The sequence below is a fragment of the Lissotriton helveticus genome, chromosome 5_1 (genome assembly GCF_964261635.1).
Source record: "Lissotriton helveticus chromosome 5_1, aLisHel1.1, whole genome shotgun sequence".
Classification (NCBI taxonomy): Eukaryota; Metazoa; Chordata; class Amphibia; order Caudata; family Salamandridae; genus Lissotriton; species Lissotriton helveticus.
Window position 1 is genome coordinate 417,479,720 of NC_136065.1, and position 14,708 is coordinate 417,494,427.

Here is a 14,708-nt window from a genome sequence, read left to right on the forward strand (position 1 = left end):
ACCACAAGTGTGGCAGGGTATGCTCAGACGTGAGTCCCTTGCTCACTTTGCCACTGGATTCAAGCAAGCCGGGCTGAAGACGGCTGGAATGCCAGAAACCGGTCCTCGGAAGCTTGTTTCCGGTCCAGGGAAGACATGGCTTGGCAGTTCGGGCTGGACTGTTCCCATGAGGCACAGGGTCAGACTGATTTGCATATAGCCATGTCTGAGCTGGGGTGGCAGAGTGGGCTAAAGAACGGTGATGGTTTAAACCCAGATCTTTTGACTGGGTGTGAGTGTTTGATTGATTCAGATGCTCCGTCCATCACCACCCCCTTTTGTACCGCTTTTGGCCACCACAAGTGTGGCAGGGTATGCTCAGACGTGAGTCCCTTGCTCACTTTGCCACTGGATTCAAGCAAGCTAGGCTGAAGACGGCTGGAATGCCAGAAACCGGTCCTCGGAAGCTTGTTTCCGGTCCAGGGAAGACATGGCTTGGCAGTTCGGGCTGGACTGTTCCCATGAGGCACAGGGTCAGACTGATTTGCATATAGCCATGTCTGAGCTGGGGTGGCAGAGTGGGCTAAAGAACGGTGATGGTTTAAACCCAGATCTTTTGACTGGGTGTGAGTGTTTGATTAATTCAGATGCTCCGTCCATCACCACCCCCTTTTGTACCGCTTTTGGCCACCACAAGTGTGGCAGGGTATGCTCAGACGTGAGTCCCTTGCTCACTTTGCCACTGGATTCAAGCAAGCCGGGCTGAAGACGGCTGGAATGCCAGAAACCGGTCCTCGGAAGCTTGTTTCCGGTCCAGGGAAGACATGGCTTGGCAGTTCGGGCTGGACTGTTCCCATGAGGCACAGGGTCAGACTGATTTGCATATAGCCATGTCTGAGCTGGGGTGGCAGAGTGGGCTAAAGAACGGTGATGGATTAAACCCAGATCTTTTGACTGGGTGTGAGTGTTTGATTGATTCAGATGCTCCGTCCATCACCACCCCCTTTTGTACCGCTTTTGGCCACCACAAGTGTGGCAGGGTATGCTCAGACGTGAGTCCCTTGCTCACTTTGCCACTGGATTCAAGCAAGCCGGGCTGAAGACGGCTGGAATGCCAGAAACCGGTCCTCGGAAGCTTGTTTCCGGTCCAGGGAAGACATGGCTTGGCAGTTCGGGCTGGACTGTTCCCATGAGGCACAGGGTCAGACTGATTTGCATATAGCCATGTCTGAGCTGGGGTGGCAGAGTGGGCTAAAGAACGGTGATGGATTAAACCTAGATCTTTTGACTGGGTGTGAGTGTTTGATTGATTCAGCTGCTCCGTCCATCACCACCCCCTTTTGTACCGCTTTTGGCCACCACAAGTGTGGCAGGGTATGCTCAGACGTGAGTCCCTTGCTCACTTTGCCACTGGATTCAAGCAAGCCGGGCTGAAGACGGCTGGAATGCCAGAAACCGGTCCTCGGAAGCTTGTTTCCGGTCCAGGGAAGACATGGCTTGGCAGTTCGGGCTGGACTGTTCCCATGAGGCACAGGGTCAGACTGATTTGCATATAGCCATGTCTGAGCTGGGGTGGCAGAGTGGGCTAAAGAACGGTGATGGATTAAACCCAGATCTTTTGACTGGGTGTGAGTGTTTGATTGATTCAGATGCTCCGTCCATCACCACCCCCTTTTGTACCGCTTTTGGCCACCACAAGTGTGGCAGGGTATGCTCAGACGTGAGTCTCTTGCTCACTTTGCCACTGGATTCAAGCAAGCCGGGCTGAAGACGGCTGGAATGCCAGAAACTGGTCCTCGGAAGCTTGTTTCCGGTCCAGGGAAGACATGGCTTGGCAGTTCGGGCTGGACTGTTCCCATGAGGCACAGGGTCAGACTGATTTGAATATAGCCATGTCTGAGCTGGGGTGGCAGAGTGGGCTAAAGAACGGTGATGGATTAAACCCAGATCTTTTGACTGGGTGTGAGTGTTTGATTGATTCAGATGCTCCGTCCATCACCACCCCCTTTTGCACCGCTTTTGGCCACCACAAGTGTGGCAGGGTATGCTCAGACGTGAGTCCCTTGCTCACTTTGCCGCTGGATTCAAGCAAGCCGGGCTGAAGACGGCTGGAATGCCAGAAACCGGTCCTCGGAAGCTTGTTTCCGGTCCAGGGAAGACATGGCTTGGCAGTTTGGGCTGGACTGTTCCCATGAGGCACAGGGTCAGACTGATTTGCATATAGCCATGTCTGAGCTGGGGTGGCAGAGTGGGCTAAAGAACGGTGATGGATTAAACCCAGATCTTTTGACTGGGTGTGAGTGTTTGATTGATTCAGATGCTCCGTCCATCACCACCCCCTTTTGTACCGCTTTTGGCCACCACAAGTGTGGCAGGGTATGCTCAGACGTGAGTCCCTTGCTCACTTTGCCACTGGATTCAAGCAAGCCGGGCTGAAGACGGCTGGAATGCCAGAAACCGGTCCTCGGAAGCTTGTTTCCGGTCCAGGGAAGACATGGCTTGGCATTCCGGGCTGAACTGTTCCCATGAGGCACAGGGTCAGACTGATTTGCATATAGCCATGTCTGAGCTGGGGTGGCAGAGTGGGCTAAAGAACGGTGATGGATTAAACCCAGATCTTTTGACTGGGTGTGAGTGTTTGATTGATTCAGATGCTCCGTCCATCACCACCCCCTTTTGTACCATATTAGTACTTCTTGACCTCTCGTCTGCCTTTGACACAGTGAACCATTAAAAATTGCTCGCCTGGCTTCAAGACAGGATGGGACTAACTGGAGTGGTTCTGAAATGGTTTGAATCATTCCTACAAAACAGAACTCAAAGATTTATAGTCAACCAGACGCTTTCACCATCTTGCCCAAATTCAATTGGAGTCCCGCAAGGATCAACACTATCCCCTTTACTATTCAACCTATATGTCGAACCCCTCACAGAAATTCTCCGAGATGCTTGCATATCTTATCACATGTACGCTGATGACACTCACAATTACATCAAGATAACTTCAATAGACGACATAAAGAAAATGAATGAGGCCTTAAAGATGTCATTGCACTGGCTAACTAGTAACCATCTGAAACTAAACGCTCAAAAAACTGAATTTCCCTTAATATCACCTCCGAAGAAACCCACAGAAGTGAAAGAATGGACCAAAATTATCACAGCACTAAACTGCACCCCTACACTAGTGGAAACCGTAAAATCTCTGGGAATCACACTGGATCAGAACCTAGACATGAAAGCACACATCAAATCAATGACAAAATGTGCCCGGTTTCACCTGCACTATATTAGAAAAATGAAACCACTCATCACTACAGCGGACCTCAAGCTTGCAGTCCAGTCCTTAGTTATCTCAAGGATTGAATACGGTTGCACAACTCTAACAGGTCTATCAAAAATTTCCACAGCCCCACTAAAAGCATGTCTAAATGCGGCAGCAAGACTCGTTACTGGATCCAGAAAATATGACCATATCTCCCCCCATCTGAAAGCATTAAACTGGTTACCTTACGAAGCCAGAATTCAATTCAAGCTGGCATGTACCACTCATAAAGCGCTCCACTACAAAACACCAAGGTACCTAGCTCAGAAAATAGAGCTGTCATGGGGAAGCAGACCAGCTAGGAGTGCCAGAGATCTGCTGCTGAAACCACCCATCTTTCGAAAGAAGAAAACCCACGACAGAGCTTTCTCCGGAGCAGCCCCTAGAATCTGGAATTCACTCCCTCCAAACATCAGAAAAATCCCAAACATAGCAACATTTAAAAAGGAAGCGAGGGGCTTCCTAATGAGCAAGTCCCTTCAATAAGACTAGACTACCCTTTAACATGGAATTCCAACATCAATCATGAACCAGTCTTGTGGTAAAACCCACAGAAAGCTCTTCAGAACCTTGTATACAAAACACTGTTGTTCAGCTGAAAGGCATAAGAATATCTCGTACCGAAATGTTACTTGCTGAATCGGATAAGAATGTCTTGTACAGGAACATTTATATAGGAAGGCTGACATGTGTGGAAAATTATAACAAAATATTGTACAGAAAATGGTTTTATACGGCCAATCAAAAATGAATCACTAATGTTCAATATGCATCTGTGAAGTGCTCTGATACCCAAGGATCAAGTCCGCGCTATACAAAACTCTATAAATAAATAAAATAAATATATGCTATGAAAACCTATACAATGTTAAAATGTGTGACGTGATGACATAATTTTTAACGAAATGATTATAAAAAGTTGGAAAATGACTCATTTAGTAGAAAAAGTGGATTAACATAAGTTGTTGAAAAAAGGGAACAAGAAGTGACTTTTGTTAACAAAGCAGGATTATCATGAAAACCTGCAATTTCAAAATGTGGAGAGAAAATGTTTTCACTCACATAAATTATTTCACAAAATGAGCTAATACTTGATGGGCCACAAAATTTTGTTTGATTATCAATTTTTATAGAATATTTATGACAAATGAAACAGCTTTATCAATACTCAATTAAATGTTGGAAAAGTTAGTACCTTTTTCAATAAATAATAATGATTTAGTAGGTTTTCTTGAAGGCCTTAATAAGCATTTTCATTTTTTCCTTCGAATAAGCCTAGAATGTGCTGACATGACTTCACTACCAGTGGTGAGAACTTGTACTAAAGTTTCTTTTCTCTAGTTCTGAACAAAGGACCCTCCCTCCTCAAGTACAAACTGTGCCAACTTTGTTGCAAGCTCAGATGTGAGGGCTTGGAACGGACATGATATGATACAAATGAAATTCCTAGTTCCGAGGAGAAACTAAATGGAATTTTCAATAAAAGGATGCACATTGGACGAATGGTATTACTTATCATTTGTGGATCTTTTGGGTAAAAGTGATGATCACCACATGGACAGACAATAAACTTTGACTAATGGAAATCGTGCAAATTGCATAAAGGTTACTTTTGTGCGAAGGAACTATGCATAATTGGAAGTATAACTGCCCTTTGGATAAAGGGCCCTGCCCTTGGCTATCTTTGAAATTTCCTATATACCAGGCATGCTGTCGGCCTGAATTCTGATTTTCTCTGAATCGAATTTTCGTGACTACCTGCAGTTTGCCAGCTGGCGAAGTCGAACAGGCAAACGTTTAGGCTGAAGCATTGAATGACTCCAGCTATTGCACACTGAGCACTAGCATCTCTATAGGCTCACTTTGAGTCTCTGTATTCCTCACAATATGCAACTGATTCTTAGTTTGTATAATTCATATCATGTATTTCTAAAATTGCGTTTATGTTTCTCTCTCGCTCTCTCTCTCATTCTCACCAGGTATTTGAATTTAGAAGTATTTGACTCTGAAATGTGTTGTGATTTTACCTGTACTAAAAAGATAATTGAAACTACATGATTCTAAATGTATTTTTGTGTGCTTTGACCATTCAACCTGAAGTTTAGGTAAAGTTTTGCTTGTCATAATCATACACGTGTGCGTTATTTTTGTTTTGTCTAGTCTTTGAAAATGTTATAAGGTTTATGATTATTAGCAAGGCACTTCTTTATTCCAGGTCCTCAAAAGAAGTGGCCATTCATCTATGATTACCCGAGTCCCGATTAGCTTGATTATAAGACCTATCGGAGGACCTCTATGGTTTATGAAAATATAGACCTTAGTGTTGTAGAGTTTATATGGGCCAAACTCTGTGATATCGTAGTTTATGGTAGCTGAGGTGAATATAACATATATCAGTGATGAGTAGTTATTGAAGTAAGTAACCCGAACAAAATCGTTTTTATTTATATGTACTTCCGCTGCATCACAGTGGTCCACCAGATCAATCGTCATCACAAATGTTGTGTTAAACAGGACAGGAGATGGAAAGATGTGCATATATTCATGTATTAAGTGAAGAAGGGGCTGGGGCCAACACGTCCAATCTCCTCAGCAATGAACCAGTAACTGTCAGAAATGGAATACATGCGCTCACTCAACAATGACCTATTCACATTCCAACCTGTATCATAGCCAACCACAATGGCCCCAAATGTGTTTAAGTAAAAACACAGCAGCATGTTTCTACACATTCTGAGCTTCTGCAGGTTTCTTTTTTTTTCTAACATCTGGTTGCAGAAAATATATAACATGTTTTTGATGCATTTAATTTTGCACCAGCGGTTTTATTTTTATTTATCATGTCTGGAAACATGCTCGCTCTTTCATTTAATAGAGTTGTACATGCATCAAGGTTGTAAGTGGTTTGTGGGAAAGGTGGGGCTGTGACCATGTATTATGTGGGACATAAGTACAAGGTAAGAATACTGCAAGTTACCTCGGAGTTCCATTGCCTCATAAAGGAACTTGGCCTTCGGCCTTGTTCATCTATAATGGGTATGGAAATCCTCAGGGACAGATTTACAAGCCCCTTGCTCTGCCAGTATGTCACTTTTTTGTGACGCACTGGCAGCACATTTCTCTGCCCCATATTTACAAGGACAGAAACGTGGCTTTTCCTGTCCTTGTAAATACGGCCCCTTTACACGCAGTACTTTGCGTGAAAGGGGCATTCCATGTCTGTTGTTGTGGATGTTCCCACACAACACCCATGGAACAAGACACATTTTCAGATTCACGAGGAATCTAAAAACCTGGAAATGCGTCAGTATGCTACGCCACCCTAGGGGTGGGTAGCGAGGCGCAACAAGGAGAAATATTTTCGTTTCTCCTCGTTTTTTTCCTCTTTCAATGTGTGCTGCATTCACAGCATGCATTGAAAGAGGAAAATACCCGTAGTGACTGTTTTAGTGCAGGAAGTTGCCCCTTCCTGCACAAAAACAATCTTCCCATGACACAGGCATCCTCGCACCATGGTGCAAGGGTGCCTGTGCCGGCCCATGACAGCTGTTTGTGCGGCAGCGCAGGGGGAGAGCACAAGAATGCAACAAATTGTAAATATGTCTCATTCCTCTGATCTGAAAGTGCCGCAGCGTGGCACAGGAAAATGGTTTGCGGTGCCTCGCTGTGGCCCTTTTCTTGTAAATCTGCCCCTCAGTGACTTGCTATATGTGCAATGTGGGGCAGGGGATACTTGTTTCCCTAATATATTAAATCATATTCATTGTAGCATTTAACACATGGAAAAAGGAAGCCTAGCTTGAGATTCGTGTTTGAAGCGGGCATTTATGATGACTTCACGAGGTAATAAAGCATGTGTGTCACAGAACTGAATTAGGCCTGCGGGGACATGAAAGTCCAACCAATTCGATGCAAAACCTAGCAGCAAGCCTTCTAGTTCGGTCCGCAGATTCCTGGCACTGGCAATGAAAGAGCAGGAAGATAACGGCACGTTCTCAGGAGATACTGCACAAAAAGAAGAGAAATGCTTCAAAGACCCCATTGTCGGTGAACGTTTTTTTCCAGTGCCCCGGGCTAAAAAGTTGAATGACACGGACTTCGATTCCAAGAACAGTAACACAAAAGCTTGCAGTCATTTGACAGCTAAACTATGCAGCTCAACTCAGAGTGAAGCCTGAAAATGTATTCGCTCGAGAGGAACTCAAAGAAAGACCGAAAAAGCAGGGGAGCAGGACAAGACAGGGAGCTGAGCAGAGGCAAGACCCCTGATAATATTTCCTTGAAGGTTTTACAGCACAGGACGTACTGAGCAGAATGTTTGTATTCTAAGTCACGGCACTGCACCATGTGGATAGGGAAACACACACGTCAAATGATGAGCAGATTCGATGGAATGACTTATAGAAGACGTAAGAAATGCTGCTTTTAATGTGCAACCAAAAATAATAGTTTGTCTCATGGAGTAGGGTGCCTATTTGCAGGTAAGTTTTGGACACGTTTTACATTAAATAAACACAAAATAGTAAACAAAGAATATAAGCCCATTGCCACAATAATCCTTTTATTTTAGAAAATGAAAAAGTACTGGTTCTTTCTTTTCCTCTCTCACATTTGTACAATTTCTACTCACATCTTAGTATATATTGTCTGAGATACTATTGTTTTTATAAACTGAATGTTCAATGAAGCCAGCATTTAATAGTAGAGGTTCATGGATGCTGGGAGTGTACCGTGGCTAAGGTGAGCAGTACACTGCTGAAAATTGTGCCTAAAAGCCTTGTAATGCTATAGTAGCTGGGTGCAGAGGCTGGCCGCCTGTAAAGCCCTTCTATCATCCGCCTCTGTGCGCAGCTGAAGACCATGCACAGTCACAGGTGGACACATGGGCAGTTAGCTACATGGCTTGGCTGACGTGGCAGGTCCTGTACTCGACCCCAGTTGTATATGGCTGATGGTTTTGCACAACAGAGGTTGACCCCGGAGATGAAATTGAAATTGAAATTGAAATTAAAATATTTATAAAGCGCACATCCACCACGCGGTTTCTTGGCGCTAGGGACACAGACCATAGGGCAGCGGGAAGGACGAACTACTGTGTGGGAATGAATGTAATCACCCCAAACAACTCAAAGTCACAAGCTTTGAGATTGGGAAAGGGATGGTTAATTTTATATTTTAACACTAGAATCACAAAATATATCCATACAATAGATTTAACGCGAAGCTATGGTTGCAAAACATAACCTAATCCTGCAGAAATTGACACAGTATGTTTGGATGCGCAAACTGTATTTCATGCCAACAATACACTGATCATAACATCACATATGCTAAGCCTGATGACATGCTGGTATGTATATGCACGCATAGGTTTTACATATACATGCCTGTGATATTTTATGCTGATTGCATCCATGTATGAAGTGACTGTAGCATTTACATAGTAACAACAATAGAACCAGTATTGCATGTCTTTGGTGGAGGCGATGCGGAGTATAGCCCCTTTTCCATCCCCTTACCTCTTTCTGACATACAATCATCATATCACAACAAATGACAACAGGGCATTTACCTATGCAAAAGCCATCATTGAGCACCACTGAGCACACGAATATCATCCTCAACTCACACTTCAGATTTCCTCAGGAAGTAGAAGTAGTGTCCAAGATCAATATAGCGTTCATGTATACTTTATTTCTAACTACGGCCCCTCCCAGCTTATTTATTTCTGAAAGTGAAGGGTAAACATTTTGATATTTAAATAGAATTTGAATTTTTTTAATATTTAAGATTTTGTGTTTGAACTAGTTACATGAATAAAAATAAAGAGACGTATATTGTTCCCAAAAACAAGAGCTCATGCTCATTTTCACAATGGTAGCATACTGTTATAAGTGGGTATCTATGTTATTTTTTAACAGAACAGATCTTCACAGCGCATAGCAGTTGCCCATGCAACTTATATTATTGAAATTATGTGCCATCCTACACTTTAGGAAACAGTGGCTTCATCAACAGGCTCTTTGTCCCCTGGTGTTGCAAGGAAAGGAAAAATAACCTCTACTTTGCCATTAGACAGGTGAGAAAGGCACATTAACAAAAAGGGACAGATGAGACTTCAACAAAGACAAATGAGGAAATTACATTGGTATATCAGAATATCTGTTGTTTAATATATTCCCATGCATATGATGTTCACTTTTCGCCAACAGACCTTTTCAACATATCTAAGTGCATGTGTCTCCTGATGCAGCAGCTGGAGAAACGTGTAATGGCTACCGTTAGAACCCGGAAGGAAAGACTGAGAATACCTGTGATTGGGATGATAAGTTGTGTGATGCTGCTAAATATAAAAGAGGGACTGGCACATTGCTAGACAGACATTTGTTAGAAGTGATAAAGGGGGAATGAGATGCAAATGATTCTAAATAGCAGGATATATATATTATGATGATCAGACTTACATGACCAACAGATGGCAGATGACTGAATTCCTGCTTGCACAATGTCCCCTTTGTGGTGTATTCGGTGCAATATTATAGGAATGTTGTATTAATTAAATTGTGGAGAGTAATATAAAGAAAATCAAACACAAACAGTATAATGGAATGAGGGCATGTCAGTGCTAGGCAGTGATTAAACAGCGACAGAGTCATAACCTGGGTGACAACTGCTGAGGGATTGATGTCAGGAATAGTCAAATATTAACATAAATCTGAGAGAATGTTAGGTGCTATGACAAAGGACATGTCACTCTGTGATTAAATACAATGGAGGTGTGAGTGGGTGATTGAAAACATATATAAATAACAATGAAATAGCACAATTGAATGATTTATTTTATTAAACGGTTGTATGTTCTTACAACGCATTCAGTTGCAACGCATGCCTTTACCACGCATGCGTTACAACGGAATGAAATTTCTACGCATTAGCTTTTCATCGAATACTTGCGTGGTGACGTCATACGTCGTTAAGAGGAAACGGAAGTTTTTTTCCGTTTTCTCTTAAACGACGCTGATTATCTGCATATCCCGACGTGACTTCTGGTGAGTTTTTTTTCTTGGGGGGAGACCCCCCCAAGCCCCCCAATTTTTTTACTTTTTACCTTTACCACATATACCTTTACTACAAACCTCGCAGTAAAGGTATGCGTGGTAAAGGCTTTCGTGGTAACCACGCATGCGTTGTACTGCATGCGTGGTTAAGGTATTCGTGGAAACGGCCGCGTTGTAGTGGCCGTTTCCCTTATTAAACACACCAACATCTTATAAATCACCCTTTGCACCTATTGGTGAGACATTCCGATCACGGGGTTATTTCTGTGTTATAGAATGACATGTTGACCATCCTCACATCTATACAGAGTGAAATATGCATAAATAATTCACAACTGACATGGATTCTGACTTACCAGGCCTTGCCATTCACCTAGTCTCTGAGGTCAGTTCACATCTCGGCACAGTCAATGCAGCATCAGTGGAGGTGATGGCAGGTGAGGAACGGGATGATGAACTAGGAACTGCAAACGAAATAATTACATGATAAGGAAGAGCATATGTGAGGGCTATTTACTAACAATATAAGTATGTGATTAGTACATTGTCTCAGCATCTATATAATTCATTTAATAATGCTACGTTGAGCTCTGGCAATCGAAGATATACGTTTCTAAAGAATGAGGCTGTGATATTGACAGAAATAAGACATCTCTGGCTGGATGCCATGAGATGCTAGGCTGGGTTATCACCCACACACATGAGGGGCTGCTGCTGCTCCAGTTGTCGCAAGTAATTTACAAGAAATGGGAACAATAGAAAGGACAATTAAATGGTGTCAACATTACTATAATCAGTGTCCACTCTGAGGTAGGGAGTTGTGTTTGAGTGACACAAGGGACAAATGAACCTTTCTATGAATGGAGAACGATGAGAATGAATGTCTGAGAGGATAAGCTCATCAAAGGGGGTGAGACAGAGGTGTGATTTAGGTTTGCATCAAGGAAGAGCTTTGCCATTTATATCCTGGAAAGCTTTTATTTTACCCAGCCCCCCAATAATCCTGCCATGTTTATTTAATTTCCACACACTGTTTGCCTCAACCCAAAGTGCATTCACTTTGTTGGTGACCTCCTGCCATGTGGCTACTTTCTCCTTTCCATTGAGGTTGTGTGGAGGCTAACCATGTACTTCTTTTAGTGATCCACCACCAAGGAAACTAAGATGCCCCCTCTTCAAAGCTCCTCTTCCTCTGGAGTAGAATAGACTGCATTTTGAAGGCAAGAGCACATGTCTGTCATCCACAAGGAATATTGTACAAGGGGAGAAGGCAGAGCCCTGGTTGTGGGTTGTACATACGTTCTGCCAGGGTTATTATTTGTCCTGTGCGTCTGATTTTCCTCAGGTGAATGCTGGTTCCTTAATCCCTTCAATTTGTTCCTTTCCTGAGATTTCTTCCTAAATTGTGTAGAGCTACACTTACAGGCATTTCTAAAAATCCACCTGTGAATTATGGGTGTTCGTAACAGGCATAATTCTCCCTTGCGTATTTACTACAAATTTCTGCAAAACTAATTATGCATAATTATGTGAGAAGCATAATCAGGCATATATTGCTATTTTCTTGGTGCACCCTCACATCCAAATTTAGACACGAACAGTGGTAGCCAGCAGCCACCTTGGTTAATTGTTCCTTTGCTCCTGCTGTATAATTTCTGCACCCACATTACTCTTGATCACTCAAGGTGGTGTAATAGTGTAATTTCCAGTGGCAGCCGTTAAGTATTGGAGGGAGGGGGGGCGGACGGGTCATACATTCTTAAATGTGGCTTTTCTGTTCAGTGCCTATATAAGTATAGAATTGTTAGTGCCCTCTCTCTGTAGATTCCAAATGAATTAGATAGGAGTGAGTAACAAGTTCACAAATCATTTGCTATAGGAAAGCCTGTACAGCTGTGCAGAGTCATTGACCAATACAGACCCCCCAATGGGTCAGCAAGGGACGGGGCAGTCTGCCCTGGGCGGCTCGAGTTTTGGGGGTGGCAACCTCCCGCCGCTCTTACTTGCAGTTTCAGGACAGAGCCCCCACACTCCCACACTTCAATCGGCCACTGCAGGTGGCAAACAAACTGGAGATCTCACCAGCACCCCCCTCCCCCGCTCTTCACTCCGGCAGCGCAGGCGGCAAAATCATGGACCGCCACGGGCAACCATGGGTGCCGCTAGCTATGTCACTGAGAACCCCCAGGCCTGCTGTGGAATTTCGAAGTGAGAACCATGGAAAGCTAAGGCAACATTAAAAAACACGTATTTCTGTTTTAATGTCCAGAGAGTGAGAAAGTTCATCTTGTCAAATGAGAGGGACTTATTGATGTCCGTTATTCTGGTGTTAATGGTTCTGCATCTACAATTACAAATCCATACCTAAATGTAACACAGTGCAAAACAGACATGCGCAGGTCTGACAAACTGAGATGTCTGCTAGCTCTCCAACTTCAGAAAAATAAATAATGAGAGAATCCAACCAGTCATCCTGTTCCTCACTAAACAGTGTTTCATGATTTCCAGGAACACAGTCAACTTTAAGAATATCCTCATCTGCAGGCACATCTGTACGTCCTAATTAATGTTGATGCATCTTATAGAACTATTCGTAGACCGACCTTCTGCATCCACGACTGAGCTACAGCTGTTCACTGTTCTTTTGTTTCTTTTAGGAAGCATATCTACCACGATGAGCCGCTGGTATAATGATGGATATGTTTTTTTTTAGAGGTGAGCAAGCATGCATATTCATAGAGATAGCTCAGCCACAGCAACAATAAACCATTGAAAGATCTGGCACGTAAATCTTGGAAAATATTTCAAGACTTCTTCAAGTTTAAAAAGGCTAGTTCTTCAACATCTGTACGTGCTTCACATTAATACATTAAAATAGATCTCTAGTGTAACTAGAGTGACATTGAAAGTTATAGTTTCTGAACATGAGCTTGTAAACAGTCAAGGATATGTTCGGGCACTAATGACATTATCTTGAGCCAACCAACAAAAGTATTGGTTTGTCATGTGCCCATGCTCCCAATGTTGTTATTTGTGTAGCAACTTTATTGCCTTTTAAAGTAAACAGGAGTGACATTTTGTGTAGCGTCAATTCTGAAATAAAATTCTTAATGACGTTCTCAAATTGGTCATTCAAGGAACATGAGGCACTGTAAAGTGATTGGTCTAAGATCAAATAATTGGGCGAAGTGAGGAAGATGAGATTTAAGTCCAGGAGTCGAGGTTACACATTGTTCACTTCAGCCCGAGGATAGAAATGTCTTACATTCTCCTATTTAGCAACACATGATCCAGGGGCATATGTACAAACCCCTATTGCTACCATAAAGTCACCTATGGTGACGTTGTGGTGACGATAGGGGCTGTGCCTTATGTACAAGGCAGAGTTAAGCCACTTAACGTGGCTTAGTGCTGCCTTGTACATAAGGCACCCTTTCATTCTATGGTTAGCGTGAAAGGGGCATGCAGTGCGTGTTGTGGAGAGCGTTCCACTGCAGCAATCATTGTACTTTAAAAAAAAATTGTATTTTTTATTTTTATGCTTACCATTACCCATGATGGGCCATCTTATTTATTTATTTAAAATCTTTATTTTTGGTTTTACACATATATACATTAATAAACAATGCACATATCGGGTCAATGGCAAGGTGCATTTGTACATATAAGGTCATGAAAACATGAAAATGAAAAAGAACATAACGTGGAACTATCCCAGGTCTCTGAAACAGATGGGAATGATATGCAGGCAAGGCCACAGTGACTGTGAGCTATCATGAATGTTCTCGCCTCCTGGAACCATACCGCCACCCCTCCTAATGCAAGCCCAAATCAATAGCGACAGACGGTACATCACATAGGTAAAACCATTTCTAAAGAATACAAATATTGCAACCACATTTTCTGCCCACTCCTACGGGGACAATGCCTCTGGCAGCTTGAGTATATGTTTTGCTACGCCTACGGGCAATGTATGCTCTATATGGGCCCCAAATGTCCATCGGGCGGGAGGAGCTGGGGAAAAGAGTTGCATATTCCTCGCAGTTCACATTACAATACACCAGACTGAGGAAACAATCATTATATTTGACTTTGCCCCCTATGTACAAGGGTGGCGTACATAGGAGGTAGTGAAAAAAATTAAGACCACGAAAATCCTGGACTTAAAATGCAGCACACATGGAAAAAGCAAAATCCCATGGTTTGTTTACGTACAGTGACAGACTGGCATTGTTTATGTGCAGGAAGGGGCACCTTCCAACACATAACAAATCCTCCCCTGCACGCAGACACCCTTGCACACTTGTGCAAGGGTGCCTGTGTTGGCGCTCAGTTGTTAAACTTAG